The 15,687-nt window shown below is 39.8% G+C and overlaps 2 protein-coding genes across 4 annotated transcripts in view; one reads left to right on the top strand and one right to left on the bottom strand.

The window, feature by feature from the left end:
* The window catches only part of LOC146521521 (coxsackievirus and adenovirus receptor-like), a 209,033-nt gene that overhangs the window by 145,569 nt on the left and 47,777 nt on the right, over positions 1–15,687 (bottom strand). The window lies entirely within an intron of this gene.
* LOC146521532 (uncharacterized) overlaps positions 1–15,687 on the top strand; it is a 144,603-nt gene that overhangs the window by 18,304 nt on the left and 110,612 nt on the right. The gene's annotated exons all lie outside the window — the stretch shown is intronic.

The following is a 15,687-nucleotide window of genomic DNA, read 5'->3' on the forward strand; positions in this document are numbered from 1 at the left end:
AGAAAACGAGGAAAACTGTAAATATGAGCTGATGGAGAGCAAAAAAATCTACACTCAAAAAAATGAAATTTGGCGGTTGTTACATGTACAAGAGTCAAACTTGTAATTTGAACGAAATAATGTCATGTTTCTATGGTGAACGTAATTAAATCATGTAGCATCTGCATGAAATTTGGCAACTTAATTTGTTCTTGTTGAGATGACCTGATACAATCTAGTCAGAGTGGACTCACAAAATTCACAAGATCACATTAGATGTCAAACTGCAGAAAATCACTGGAGTTTTAAGAGGCAGACAACTACACCCACATCATGTGTATGCTATCGCTATTTATTGTGGTTTAACCTGTCAAGGACAAAAACATACAGAAAATGCTGCATCAAGCCTTGTAATCATAGCTTTCCCAGCTTTGTTAAGCCTGGATTGACAGCTTGGTGTGATGGTTAGTGCTGTTTCCTCACAGTAAGAAGGGCCTGGGTTCAAATCCACAATCTGGCTGGTTTGCAGTGTGTAATTAGAGTTAGGTTAATTGGTGACTCTACATTACCCATGAATGTAAGTACAAATGGTTGTTTGTCTCTATAAAACCATCAGCCCCCATATTGGTTCATTAAGCAAGACTCAATTCAATTCAATTTTATTTATATAGCGCAAAATCACAACAAAAGTCGCCTCAAGGCGCTTCATAGATACAGAGAAAAACCCAACAATCATATGACCCCCTATGAGCAGCACTTTGGCGACAGTGGGAAGGAAAAACTCCCTTTTAACAGGAAGAAACCTCCGGCAGAACCAGGCTCAGGGAGGGGCGGGGCCATCTGCTGCGACCGGTTGGGGTGAGAGAAGGAAGACAGGATAAAAGACATGCTGTGGAAGAGAGACAGAGGTTAATAACAGATATGATTCAATGCAGAGAGGTCATAGTGTTAATACATAGTGTAAGTAGACTAAGTAAGACTAGCAGTAATTGCCTTGATTAACAAAGTAGATGTTCAAACAACAAGATTTCATTGTGTTTTCCTAAAGTTTTTAACTTGTGTAGAATGAATTAAATCAAATTTTACTCTACACACTTAAATAAATCACTTCGAGTCAATGCATGTATACTACGTTGATCCAACGTAATCTGATTACATTAAACCACCAAATGCCAAATGTGTTGGTTTTATATTGTCAAAAATAGGTTATTGTACTTGGTTAAATCATGAGGGAAAAGGTGCCATGATTAAATTGTGTTCATCCAACAACAGAGTTTTTTTAGTGTACGTTACAGTAGATCAGAGAAGAGAAACAATCAGTGAATATTAAACAGAAAATGAGCTTCTTCTGCTGTGCCCTCTGAAAAGAGCCATCAGACACTAAATATTATAAACAGCCAATTATATAAAAATAATAATCCAGATTAGCAGTAACATGTGGAGGACAAGAGTTTCTCAGTTCTTTGAATTCCAGCTAAACGCTCCCACAGTAACAGCTCAGCCAGCTTCAGCTCCTGCTGTAGATGAATCCAGGAACGTGTTTAATCTGTGTTTTTTTCTTTTTCTTTTTTTTTTTTTTTGATATCGCGCTGTTTATAATGCTGTTGCATATTTCTCAGTGTGGTCAAATTCAGAGCTCACCTTGATCGGCAGCAGCTCCGACACAGACGCACAGCAGAATGAACAGTGATGCACTTCCAGGCATTTTCGCTCCTCCTCCTCTCCAGCCTTTGGTTTGCCATCTTTATTTCTCAAATGTCGCAGAGGAGCGACTTTTCCTCTTGTACTTTCAGCTTCTACCTTTAGGAGTCACTGCAGAGAATCATCTACCTGCACTTTACCCGACATCGTCTCCTGTCGCACTCTCACTCCTTCAATACATCCGGAAATCTTCTCAGTGGTCTCCTTCTTTGGGATACTTTGTCTAATATAATATAATGTAAAATATATATTTTTTCTTGTTTTTGTTGATTTTGTGTAACATACGTACATAAGAAATATATATATATATATATATATATAAATTAACTTTGTTAGTGTTTTCATTTTCTGGTTAACTGTCCGAAGTTACTAGACTACGTAAACATGGTTTAACTGGGTATTAACAGCTCTGTATGGGGGTCAGAGTACAGGAATGTGGATGGATGTTTTCCCTACTGTTTTATATTTATTTATATGACCAAAACTAGAACTACAGTGTGACAGTGGAACACCAAAGCTGACCTAAATTCTCATATGTAACACAGAAATCTGCTGTATTGCAGGCACGTGCAGAGGGGGGGGGGGGGGGGGGGGGGGCTAGAGGGGCTTGAGCACCCGCCCCTTTCCTGATGGGTGCCCAAAGTGCCCTTTTGTTGAGGCAACTTTTTAAAAAAATTATTTATTTTTTTATTTTTTTATGTGTGTGGGCGTACAGAGTCCTGTCTGTGCTCCTCAACAATAATATTTAACTATTAATCACAGTTTTGCTAAATAAAAGGATCTGGCTTGCATCAGTCACATGATCACATTTAACCAATGATCGCCCTTGACGACAGAACGCGCTGGTTACGAGCCGGGAACGAGCTCACGAAGAGCACGCGCATTTTTAGCTGTAGGAGAAACACAAATTAACTCAGACACAGACTGATGCGACAAAACCAGTAAGTAGGTGTACAGCGTAAACTGTAGTGTATAGCACACAGGAGTGTTAGCTTATTACGGACACGTTGGTAAGCTGTCTTGTTGCAACTGACGAACTGAAACAAACGAGCGTGCTGTGTGTGCAACAGCGCGACAAACATTACCTGTCCTTTTATTAACTGCACAAGTAGTGCTGGTCATAGCTGCTGGCAACCTGCAGTAGCGGTTTTAGATACGGGCGACACGGGCGGTTGCCCGGGGCGGCATCATGGTGGGGGCGGCATCACGGCTCGTTCTCATGCTGCCCCGACATCAGCCAGTGCATACTGGGAATGGCATAGGCACCGATCGGTTTTCTATCGCCCATTTGCTGGGAGCTAGCAGATGACTCGTAATCTGGAGAGGAAATGGCGTGTCACAAATTTAGAGGATCATCATTTAGCCTGGAGAAATAGTTTGTTGCTTTATAAGAAAGCCCTCCGCAAAGCCAGAACAGCTTACTACTCATCACTGATTGAAGAAAATAAGAACAACCCCAGGTTTCTCTTCAGCACTGTAGTCAGGTTGACAAAAAGTCAGAGCTCTTTTGAGCCAAACATCCCTTTAACGTTAACTAGTGATGACTTCATGAACTTCTTCACAAATAAAATTTTTATCATTAGAGAAAAAATTACCAATAATCATCCCACAGATGTAATATTATCTACAGCTACTCTTAGTACCATTGATGTTAAGTTAGACTCTTTTTTTCCAATCGATCTTTCTGAGTTAACTTCAATAATTACTTCCTCCAAACCATCAACGTGTCTTTTAGACCCCATTCCTAAAAAACTGCTCAAAGAAGTCCTGCCATTGATTAATTCTTCGATCTTATATATGATCAACCTATCTCTAATAATTGGCTATGTACCACAGGCCTTCAAGGTGGCTGCAGTTAAACCTTTACTCAAAAAGCCATCTCTAGACCCAGCAGTCTTACCTAATTATAGGCCAATCTCCAACCTTTCTTTCATATCAAAAATCCTTGAAAGAGTAGTTGTCAAACAGCTAACAGATCACCTGCAGAGGAATGGTTTATTTGAAGAGTTTCAGTCAGGTTTCAGAGTTCATCACAGCACAGAAACAGCTTTAGTGAAGGTTACAAATGATCTTCTTATGGCCTCTGACAGTGGACTCATCTCTGTGCTTGTCCTGCTTGACCTTAGTGCAGCATTCGATACTGTCGACCATAATATCCTATTAGAGCGATTAGAACATGCTGTAGGTATTACAGGTATTCCACTGCAGTGGTTTGTATCATATCTATCTAATAGACTCCAATTTGTGCATGTAAATGGAGAGTCCTCTTCACACACTGAGGTTAATTATGGAGTTCCACAGGGTTCAGTGCTAGGACCAATTCTGTTTACATTATACATGCTTCCCCTAGGCAGCATCATTAGAAGACATAGCATACATTTTCACTGCTATGCAGATGACACCCAGCTCTATCTGTCCATGAAGCCAGATAACACACACCAATTAGTTAAACTGCAGGAATGTCTTAAAGACATAAAGACCTGGATGGCCACTAACTTTCTGCTTCTTAACTCAGATAAAACTGAGGTCATTGTACTCGGTGCTGAAAAGCTTAGAAATATGGTATCTAACCAGATTCTTACTCTGGATGGCATTACCTTGGCCTCCAGTAACACTGTGAGGAACCTTGGAGTCATTTTTGACCAGGATATGTCCTTCAACGCACATATTAAACAAATATGTAAGACTGCGTTCATCCATTTGCGCAACATCTCTAAAATTAGAAATATCCTGTCTCAGAGTGACGCTGAAAAACTAGTTCATGCATTTATTACTTCCAGGCTGGACTACTGCAATTCATTATTATCAGGATGTCCAAAAAACTCACTGAAAAGCCTTCAGCTAATCCAAAATGCTGCAGTAAGAGTCCTGACAGGGACTAGAAAGAGAGAGCATATTTCTCCTGTTTTGGCTTCCCTTCATTGGCTTCCTGTTAAATCCAGAATTGAATTCAAAATCCTGCTCCTCACATACAAGGTCTTAAATAATCAGGCCCCATCTTATCTTAATGACCTTGTAGTACCATATCACCCTATTAGAGCACTTCGCTCCCGCTCTGCAGGCCTACTTGTTGTTCCTAGAGTATTTAAAAGTAGAATGGGAGGGAGAGCCTTCAGTTTTCAGGCCCCTCTTCTGTGGAACCAGCTTCCAGTTTGGATTCGGGAGACAGACACTATCTCTACTTTTAAGATTAGGCTTAAAACCTTCCTTTTTGCTAAAGCATATAGTTAGGGCTGGACCAGGTGACCCTGAATCCTCCCTTAGTTATGCTGCAATAGATGTAGGCTGCCGGGGGATTCCCATGATGCATTGAGTTTTTCCTTTCCAGTCACCTTTCTCACTCACTATGTGTTAACAGACCTCTCTGTATTGAATCATATCTGTTATTAACCTCTGTCTCTCTTCCACAGCATGTCTTTTATCCTGTCTTCCTTCTCTCACCCCAACCGGTCGCAGCAGATGGCCGCCTCTCCCTGAGCCTGGTTCTGCTGGAGGTTTCTTCCTGTTAAAAGGGACTTTTTCCTTCCCACTGTCGCCAAAGTGCTTGCTCATAGGGGGTCATATGATTGTTGGGCTTTTCTCTGTATCTATGAAGCACCTTGAGGCGACATTTGTTGTGATTTGGCGCTATATAAATAAAATTGAATTGAATTGAATTGAAAGTAAGGGCGCCCTCCGTTTGCGAGGTGCGCCTGCTGCTTGCGGCACAGGGAGGAGAGGGCGGGGCGGCGGGGGATTCTCTGGCTGGCTGGAGCAGCAAAAATGACCAACTCGCAAAATAAAACAAATTACAAACAAACCAACAAACACGAAAACACCAGACATCATGATACAGACTTATAATTTGCACCGATGTTTTTTCAAAATTCTGTACGCGAAAAGTGGGTGGTGTGGGTGGTGCCAGAGGGTGTGTTTGCCCAGGGCGCCAAACAGCCACTGGCTACCTGTGTAAGGCTGTCATGGGTCTGTAGCTCTGTCACCGTTTTAGGGAACATATTTAGTTTTAAAGTAAGTTTCCGGGCTTTTCCTGCCTTTCTGGGGAGATTATATTTCACTAAAAACGATCTAATATGCATGTCCACATAATTATGCATTATTATAATTATAATATATTAAAAAACACACGCTGTGTTTTAAAGAACATACATTAAGAAGCAGATTATATTAGATTTATATTTTAAATAAGACAAAATTTGGATTTTACAGCAGTAAAATGATTGTATCTCTACAGTTAAAAAATGTAATAAGCTTTGCCCCTGCACAGAGTGGATAGTGAAACAAATGGAATCATCATAAATACATTATTTCACATTTATTACTTCCCCCTCCTCATTGCTTTATTATTGTAGCTCTAGTAATAAATAATAATGTAAGGATTCTGGATCAGCACCGTGATGCCCATAGTATATACAGTATTCTGAAGAAGGTCTAAAATGTCACTGTGTGTGCATGTGTGTGTTTTATTTAGATTGGGTTTTTTTTAATTATTACTCATGATATAACATTGTCCAGACATGCCTGGTAAGGACATGAGGAGGGAACAGTAGAGCTGTGTGAGGCTACTAAAGGCAGTGCTATAACATTTTTCTGTCATCATTTTATTATAGATTAAGTGCTGGAGTTGTTAGGTGTGGATAATTAAATTATAGTTTATTGCAATAGCAAGTTGTGCCTTGTTCTCAGATAGACAGCAAGTGGAGAGTGATATATGAAATGATGGGATGGAAGGAAGAAGAGAAGCAAAGAGTGATTCACAGGCAGAGCCGAGTTTATTTCTCACAGTTTTTTGTTGCCTTATGGTTCCAAGTGCTGTCACCAATCTTTGCATTTTGTTATTATCTCATGACACTTGTTTAATCAGCTACCATCTCTCCTATGGACTTTTTAATGTCTACAGTCTCAGATCAACACAGCCCTGCCCTCCAGCACTATCAGCAGCAACCCCTCAACAGCAACATTGTACCCATCAGGTCAAACATCGGCTACATTTGCTTTGCCTTGTTATTAGATTCTTGATGAATGTGTGTTGTTGTTAATCAGCCTGGTTCAATGTGCCCCTTTTTAACTTTGAGCACCCGCCCCTTTAAACGTCTCTGCACGGCCCTGCTGTATTGTTCTCAGTATTTTTCCACTGGTGATGCACAGCCAGTTTGAACCAGTTCACTGTGCACACACACTATGTTGTTGGTTCACACTGCTTTGTACGTCAGACTGCTCTGAATGCAAATGTGATGCAATTTCCTCTACCTGCTGGTTAACGAGTCGGTTCCCAGGGTCTCATATTTCACAGTCAGTATTTAACTGGAAGGTTTCTGTCTGAGTGAATCTGAAGTTTCAGCAGCCAGTGTCAGAGCTGGCTGATTTCTCTAAATGCTAGATCTTTAACCGCTTCCTTTATTGCCTCCTTTATCAGAGGATACAGTTGAGGATCCTTTGGGAAAGCAAAGAAGATGTGCCATCCCACAACGAGTCACTATCACTCAGGCCTGCTGTTTTCTACAGTCTGGTAAAAAATATATGATTCATTAAAATGATCAAATTGAGGGTTGGAGTGTAACTTAGTTTGATTCAGTGGATTTCTATTTCTCTACTTCTCTAATGTCACTCATGCGAGCCTTTTGATGACGTAGAGATTTTATTTTAAAAAAGAGCTTTGGTGCCCTCTGGAGGTCAGTGTCTGAATTAACAACTAAGTGAGACTTACACACAGGGCAGTCATTACTTTATATATTTGCATATGCTAAACCTGCTAAATTACAGTTAAAACATACGGATGATGGCAGAAATTCAGTCACTTAGCCTGTAGTAATGCAGAGGTTTAATTAATTTACTTTTGAAATTATTTTTGACTGGAGCAGTTCCTGTTGATCTTCTCTTTAGTACCATATTAAAATGACTTCTTCAAAGTAAGAAACCCCCCTTAGAGGTGCCTGTATAAGGTTGGTGAAAGAGAAACAGAAACAAAGCAATTTTCAAAACAATTTAGCTGATTGTCAGTGTAACAATACAGTGGAGAGAAAAAAATGCAGCTTGCTTGGAAATTTCTATAAATTGTGTCTTACTCAAAGAACCAATCTCTAAATAATGTTTAAATCTGCTTTGAACAGATTTTTCTTATCTGATTAAGAAAATGGATGATGATGAAGAAATTCTCCTCAAGAAGCTGAAAGGACTGGTTACAAATATCAAATGGAGCCCAAAGGAGGTCGCTGACTTGTTTGATGCTCTTTTGAAGAGATTTGAGTCATCAGTAAATGACAAATCACATCTCCTCACATGGATGATAAAAATGTTGCAGTGCATAGAGATTCACTTTATTACTTCAGACTGGAAAAATGAAGATGGAAAAACACTTCTGGAACTAGTCAAAGACAAAACTGTAACAGATGGAACCTTGAAGGAATATTTAGCCAATGACAGAGAGAAGACTCTGGAGGAAATCATTGACGAAATCAAGAAAAGTTGAACCAGATTGATGAAAACCTTTTAAATGATGTCAGAGATATTGTATCAACAGTTCATGAAGGGTGTGATATTCCTGAGGACGGCTCACAGAAGAGTGAACTGAAAACCATCTTAAAGGATCTCTGTTTGGCAGTGGAAAAAACAAAAAACTAAAAATACTAAAAAGCCATTTCGGCCACGACTGACACAAATGGTGAGCTGGTGTCTGATGTCTCTTTCAGAAACAGGGCGATTGATTCAGGTCGGCACAGGAGAAGGAAAAACCTGCATCGTGGCCATGTTTGCAGCTTTTAGAGCTCTGAGAGGGGAAAAAGTCAACATCATGTCAAGTTCATCAGTTCTTGCAGAGAGAGATTGTAAAGAAGGGAAAGGGTTTTATAAAGAGTTGAATATCACTGCTGATTATAACTGCAACAGGCCTGATGAAGAATTAAAAAAGTGCTATGAGGGTCAAGTTGTTTACGGCAACGTGAAAAGTGAGCGCGAGAGCCCTCGGTGCGCCTGCTCGCTGCTGAAGTCAAAGTAAACTTTATTGTCATCTCTGCTACATACATTCCAGTATATAGAGAGACGAGATGACGAGGCTCCAGTTACAGCAGTGCAAGTAAACAAACAATAAATATAAGAAGAGTAAGAAAATAAATATACACTTTAGGACTCGGGGTAAAGGGATCAATAACAATTGAAAATGTATATTTTATATTTTGTTTATTTAAAGTCTCACACACAACCCGTTTTTAAACTTTAAAAAAAGAGAAAAGAAGAGGAGTGTAGCGACTTCCACAGTCGCTAGAGGCCGGGGATGGAGCCTGCCTATTTGCCTGTCAACTTTACGCAATAATGCGAGAGGTGGAATTGCTCGCTTGTTTATTAAAGTGCTTGAAAAGTTTACAGAGCAATGTGATCGGCTCGCGATTCAAACTCTTAAAACATCACAGGCTCTAATGCAACAAGGGGAAACTCGTTGTGCTACGGTCAACAAAAACTACGTCTACCCAGCCCTCCTCTCTGTCAAAATCAAACCAGTGAAAGACAGACTGACAACGCCCTCTTAATGTCGCAGCTAGCACCCACGTGACTCCCATTACACATCACCATAGCAACCAAACAAATGAAAACCCAGTGATCCTTAAAATTCAATACATTTAATTATGGCTCCTACAAGGAGGAACGAGCAAAAGATACAGGTAAGCAGATGTGTCATTGGATAATGGCTGGTCATGTATCCTAAAACATTAAGAATCAGAATACTTTATTAATCCCTAAGGAAATTATGTGGGTTACAGTTCCTCCAAGAAGAAATGGTAAAAATAGTAACAGTAACAGACTAAACTCCAAACAATATATACAATAATATAATATTAATTAGTCATTGTTGATTTGTCCTGTTCTCATTGTATGACGAATTATGATGTCTGTTTAGTAGCCATTTGCATACAACGTTTGCATACAATGCATACTCTGTCTCTCTCTTCATGTGTGTGTGTGTGTGTGTGTGTGTGTGTGTGTGTGTGTGTGTGTGAGGGGGGGGGGGTTTGCCCAGGGCGCCAAACAGGCTAGGACCGCCACTGCGTATAGAATTTCGAAAATACATCGGTGCAAATTATAAGTCTGTATTATGATGTCTGGTGTTTTCATGTTTGTTGGTTTGTTTGTAATTTGTTTTATTTTGCAAGTTGGTCATTTTTGCTGCTCCAGCCAGCCAGAGCATCCCCCGCCACCCCGCCCTCTCCTCCCTGTGCCGCAAGCAGCAGGCGCACCTCGCAAACGGAGGGCGCCCTTACTCCCAGTAAATGGGCGATAGAAAACCGATCGGTGCCTGTGCCATTCCCAGTATGCACTGGCTGATGTCGGGGCAGCATGAGAACGAGCCGTGATGCCGCCCCCACCATGATGCCGCCCCGGGCAACCGCCCGTGTCACCCGTATCTAAAACCGCTACTGCGTATGATTGCTGCAGTCATGATGTATCTTTCAGCAGATCTTGATAAAATGCTGATATGTTTTAACATTCGGCAGGTTGTTAAACTCACAGGGCAACTCAGTTAAACGTGGTTTGACAAGGACAATGAACTAAATGAGCTAAAAGGGTCAAAGTGGAGGGTCTAGTTTGGTAACACAGTCTGTCCTCAGCTATGTGTTGGTATATTTGAGACTTTCTTTTGCTCATCATTTCCTCAACTTTTAAACAGGAAGGATTAAAGTGGATCAAAAACTGAAGAGAAAACTGCTGTATACACATAAAGTTGAATAGAAAACACACAATAAAAACAAGTTTTTATTCTGCTTTTGCTATCAAAATAAGTTAAGTAAAATAAATATTGTGACTATGACGAGTTAGACATTAAAAATGGAGAGCAGAGGAGAGTCAGGTCAGGATAAGTTAGGCAAATCAGCAAATTCACATTCAAATTGTACCACTACCAAATATCTTAGAAAAAACTCAGATGAATTTCAAATTTGATGCAAAGTTTGTGCTCATGTCATATTTCAACACGTTCTCACTCCCAAAGCGTAACATTTTACGCTAGGTGACAAATCGTCAACATATTACGTTTTCGGCTACCCACCACGTTCCTGAATGACGACCTCGAAAAAATGAGGAAATATGAGAACTGTATGGACTCAATCTATACATGTTCGCTCTTTTTCTTCAAATCGCTTAGAAACACGCTATTTAACATAATTAAAGTCTTGGTTAAGGTCAGGAAAAAGGTTATGGTTAGGGCTAGGGATAAGGTTAGGTTTAGGGCTGCAATACAGGGCTGGAACGTCTATTACCGCGGGAGCGTCATTGCACTGGATTTCGGCCATAACCCGCCGCGTACCATAAGAACGCCGAAGGTCTCCTTTCGCGTTCCTCGGGAACGCCGCGGGACGTGACAAAACGTCGGCATGTTACGCCTCGGGAGTGAGAACGGGCTCCATATTTACAGTCTCTTCTTTGTGAGAAGAGACTGTAAAATGAAAGTAACGCAGTAAGTTTTGTTTCACAAGAAATGAGAGAGGGGGAGAGGTGGGCTCAACCCACAGCTTACAGCAGTTTTCAGTCACATCAAAGGTTTCCAAAATAAAATAAAATAAAATAAAAATAAATAAAAATAAAAATAAAATTTAAAAAAAATTTAAAAAAAATTTAAAAAATTAAAAATTTAAAAAAATAAAAATAAATGTAAAAAAATAAAAAATAAAAATAAAAATAAATAAATAAATAAAAAAAAGTTTCCAACATTTATTCTCTGATTTTAATCCATAAAAACATTTTGATGAAATATAACTCTTTGTGCATTACTCATTTGGATTAAGATTTGCTGCAGGTTTTACTCTGTTAAATACACAGAAAAAAGTGCTCAAGTTATAAAGTTGCAACAACTGAGCTCAATACAAGTGAAACAGCTGAAGCATTGAGGTCCTCTGGAGGTCAGATATAAACTCTATGGGGCTGTACTCATAAACAGGACAGACATTTATTTATAGATTTATGACATTTATTCTGCTCTTTAAGCATAATTATTAAACCCAGAGTGTTGACTGACAAGAGGAATATGTGAATGTGGTGAAGAGTAAAGAGAAACACGCAAACATCTATCAATCTGGACACACAAAAACACACACAACCAGTAAACACGTCTGAACTTGACTGGAATGCAATTTCCTACACATGTGTAGGGGTTTGTAAAATAACCTTGTGGGTCTGGTCAGCTTCAAATAAATAATTCAGTTAACTTTAGCTGTTTAGATCTAAGTCTCTACTTGTACTGCTTCCCTCCTGTCTCTGCGTTTAACACATATATGTGCCGCCAAGCTCGAGAAGTGAAAACAGAATAAGCTCTTTTTTTAAAAAAACAAAACAAAAACACAATACTCAGTGAACAGTGATGAGTTTTCTAGTTCAAGATCAGAAGTTATGTGGTGTTGGCCTGACTTTCATTTACCACCTACTGAAGATATGCTGGTCATACACCAGTCACTGCAACTGCAAGCATCTTTAAATAAATGTAAATTCTTTGCACGCACACACCCACACACAGATGTACAGGACTGTGTTTAGCAGCCAGTTGGTCATCACTGGTCAGACTGGTTTAGCTGTTTTGGTGGTGATGTTGTTGACTTTAGTGAGGAGTAGATGACACGTGGCTCTGATGGAGGATCTGAACACAAAAACACAGATTAAGAAAATGGTTAGAGTTCAGGTGATAAAAACTTCTTGGACACATCAGAAAAGAAGTGCACGTACTGACAATTGAATTTGAAGCAAATGCTTCAGAAGAAACTTGGCTTTTTTTATTTCCTTATTGCTTCTTGAGTCTGTGCCAAGTTAAACTGACAACAAATACTACGCCAAATGACTTTTAACTGATAGTCGGCGGATCCAGAGGATTTCATTGGTTATTCAAACAAGTTATTATGAATTGAAAGAAGAAGGAAAAAAAATTCCTGCTTCAGAGAAAAGGAAAATAGAGAAGTACAAGTCTGTTCTGTTTAAAAGACAGAACACCTACAGTTTACAGCAGGTGGAAAACCATCATTTTTCTTGTGATTTCAATTATTTTAAACCTTTTTAATGCCATAAAGATAACTGTGTGTCTAAGGTGGATGAACAGAAGCTTCACTGCAGGTTTTCTCAGTTTAATATGCAGATATAAGCACATCAGTTACAAATGAGTTCCATATAAGTGAAATAGCAGGAGCTTTAGGATCCTCTGTAGATCAGAGGTCAGATTTAATCACCAGGCTGCTCGTATGAACAGAAATGCCATTTCAAACGAAAACACATTAGTGTGGACATAGCCTTACATTCACTTCATATGGGACAGATCTGAGGCATAACACAGAACACTAGTCAGTGGTGTAATGGTATGAGAGCAGGTTTTAATGTTCAAATAAAAGTAAAATATCACAAACTGCTCAGGGACAAGTCATGTGTTTATGTGTATAACCCATCTTATAGAGTTTAAAGAGGACACTGAGATGAATAGTAAGTATAGAATCTAACAAGCTCCTAAAACTTGTTGAAATTATTTACCTTTTATTTGTTTTTCTTAAAACATAAAAAAACTGATCAGTCAAGGACTGCCAGCACTTCTCACTTCATTTGTATGATTTGTGGGGGCTTTAAATGCAGCAATGTGTAAGCCTGCTCCTACTGCGTCTCTTACTAGGTCAGTAAATATCAGCAGTTCAATTATTAGTAGTAAAGCAACACAGAGATTCATATATTATTGTATATGAATATATTACTGATGGGACATGAGGCCTCCTGAAGGCTGCCAAGCTGGAGCCAGACTCAAGGTCAGATGAAAACCATCACATGTTGAACAAACCGAAGCTCCTCTGCTGCCACCTACTGGCTCTTATTATTTTCTGACTTTCAACAGTGCATACACTCACTGGCGACATTTTTAGGCACACATTGCAAGCATTGGGTTGGGTGGTTTTATATTTCAAATATGGAGGTAAAGCTGCAGGAAAAAGTCTTCTTTAAATTCTGCATTATAGTATGTGTGCTGGTTCCTCACCAGGCTGGCTTTGTGTAATTTCTGGTTCACAATGGGCATCACAAGTTGAGTGATTCAGACTGCCTCATTTCAGCCATAGCTTCACCTCTCATAGGTGAGATGTCAGCTGTGTAGTGACTGTTACAGTCCCTGCTATGGTGGGCGCGCAGCCAGATTACGATCCTGTAAAACAGGAGAGAAAGTGAACACAGGAGACGCGCTGCCCTTCGTCTGGTCAATCTTGCCAGAATTTATTCGTACAACACGAGCATATCTGCTCCACTCTTTTGTTAACTCAATTTCACAATAACTGCTCATTCCCTCACATGGCTTGTTTTCCAACAGTACATTTCAATATTAGTCCACACTAGTGGCATAAAACAACAAAAGGTTGAAATGAATGAAACAAATGACAAATACACATCTTTTCCCATAAATGAGATAAATAATTCACATCATCATGGTAGTGTCTTATCATAGAAAGGAAACTCTACCTTCTTTTTCTTGTTGTTTACTTGTCTATTTAATTCAGGAGAGACTCTATTACTTCACTTCTTGTCCTTGCCAGCATTTTTGTTGGCCTTACTCTTATTAGCTCTCTCGCTTCATATGTCTTTTTCACACCAGTTAGATTCTAATACTGAAACAGCAAGTTTACACATGACTTCAGGCGAGCTCAGAACACTTTACACACACGTTATACAAAACATTTGTCGTGAATACAAAGCTACAAGTTTATCAGGAACTGTAAACCCAACTGGGTTGGTGCTTCTTATTATTATATGGAGTATTGTACGCAGTTGCAACAGCTTGCTAGCGTTACCCAGGCATACAGCCTAGTAGCTCACATAGCGACAGTGTAATACATCACATATCACAGACCCGTCTTATGTCATGAAAGACAAAGTATCACAGTGTCCAGCTGTGTATTTCTTTATGTTTTTGACCACATTGCTGACCTGTAAAACAGGAGAGAAAGTGAAACCTGGCCCCACCTTATCATGTGATTTCCTGAGGTCAGATGGCCCAGGATATGAGTGGGCGTTAAGGCGTCTGGGAAGGGATGGCAGACAGTTGGTGTCGTAAACCACCGCCTCTGTTCAAAGATGGTCGCTCACAGGACATAGATGGCTTCTTTCACTCCTCTTTCAAACCATCTGTCCTCTCTGTCCTGGCTGATTAGGTCCCACACCCAGTTTCACACCTTGGCTCATGCGATTAGAGGATCATCAGGGGGTCTTTTGTCCCTCTGTGGGGGGAAACTCCCACTAGGTTTATATCTGGGACTCTCCACCATTTGACCTTAGAACTGAAGAAGCTTCTCGGATGAGAGGTGAAACGTCTTCAAGCAACTTTGTAACTTTGCAAACTCCTATGACTACGATGACCTGGATGACTGAGAACCTTCACAGACAGTGTCACTAGATGGCAGCACCAGACCGCGCTTTAAGCTGTGGTTAGTGCTTTTTACTGTCTGTGGATGCTGCTGAAATCAGCTACGTACAGTTAGCTGTAAACTGACCAGTTATTGATTGTATATAATTAAAGTGGCTGGAAAGACCGTGTTGACAGTTTAGGCACAAAACTAACGTGATCACATCTGCAGACAGATAATTATTTGGGTTTGAACAGATGATATTCATCCTCATACCTATAATAATAAACATGTAGAGCTCAAACCTCTTCCTACCTCTCTGAGAACAAAGTTAAATTCATGTTTTTACTGAGGAGCGTGTAAGCATGGATTGAAGGAAACCAGAGAGACACTGTATAAAAATCCCTCTAACACAAACACGAGGCGCTGCTTTGAAAAATGAAGCAAACAAAAAACCAACAACAAGCGATGCAAGCGAGCTTCCACACAGACTGCTGCTAAATGCAAGTCTCACTTTTCCACCTGAACCAGTGCTAATCTTAGATTTTCTCTCCTTCATTCCAGATTATTCTAAATTATGAATGAATGGTTTACTTCACCTTTTTGATAATAAAATGTGTCATATGACGGGTCCCAGTGGTATTTGGTATTGCGAAAATTCAAAATAAAT

Source organism: Neolamprologus multifasciatus, chromosome 3 (genome assembly GCF_963576455.1).
Source record: "Neolamprologus multifasciatus chromosome 3, fNeoMul1.2, whole genome shotgun sequence".
NCBI lineage: Eukaryota > Metazoa > Chordata > Actinopteri > Cichliformes > Cichlidae > Neolamprologus > Neolamprologus multifasciatus.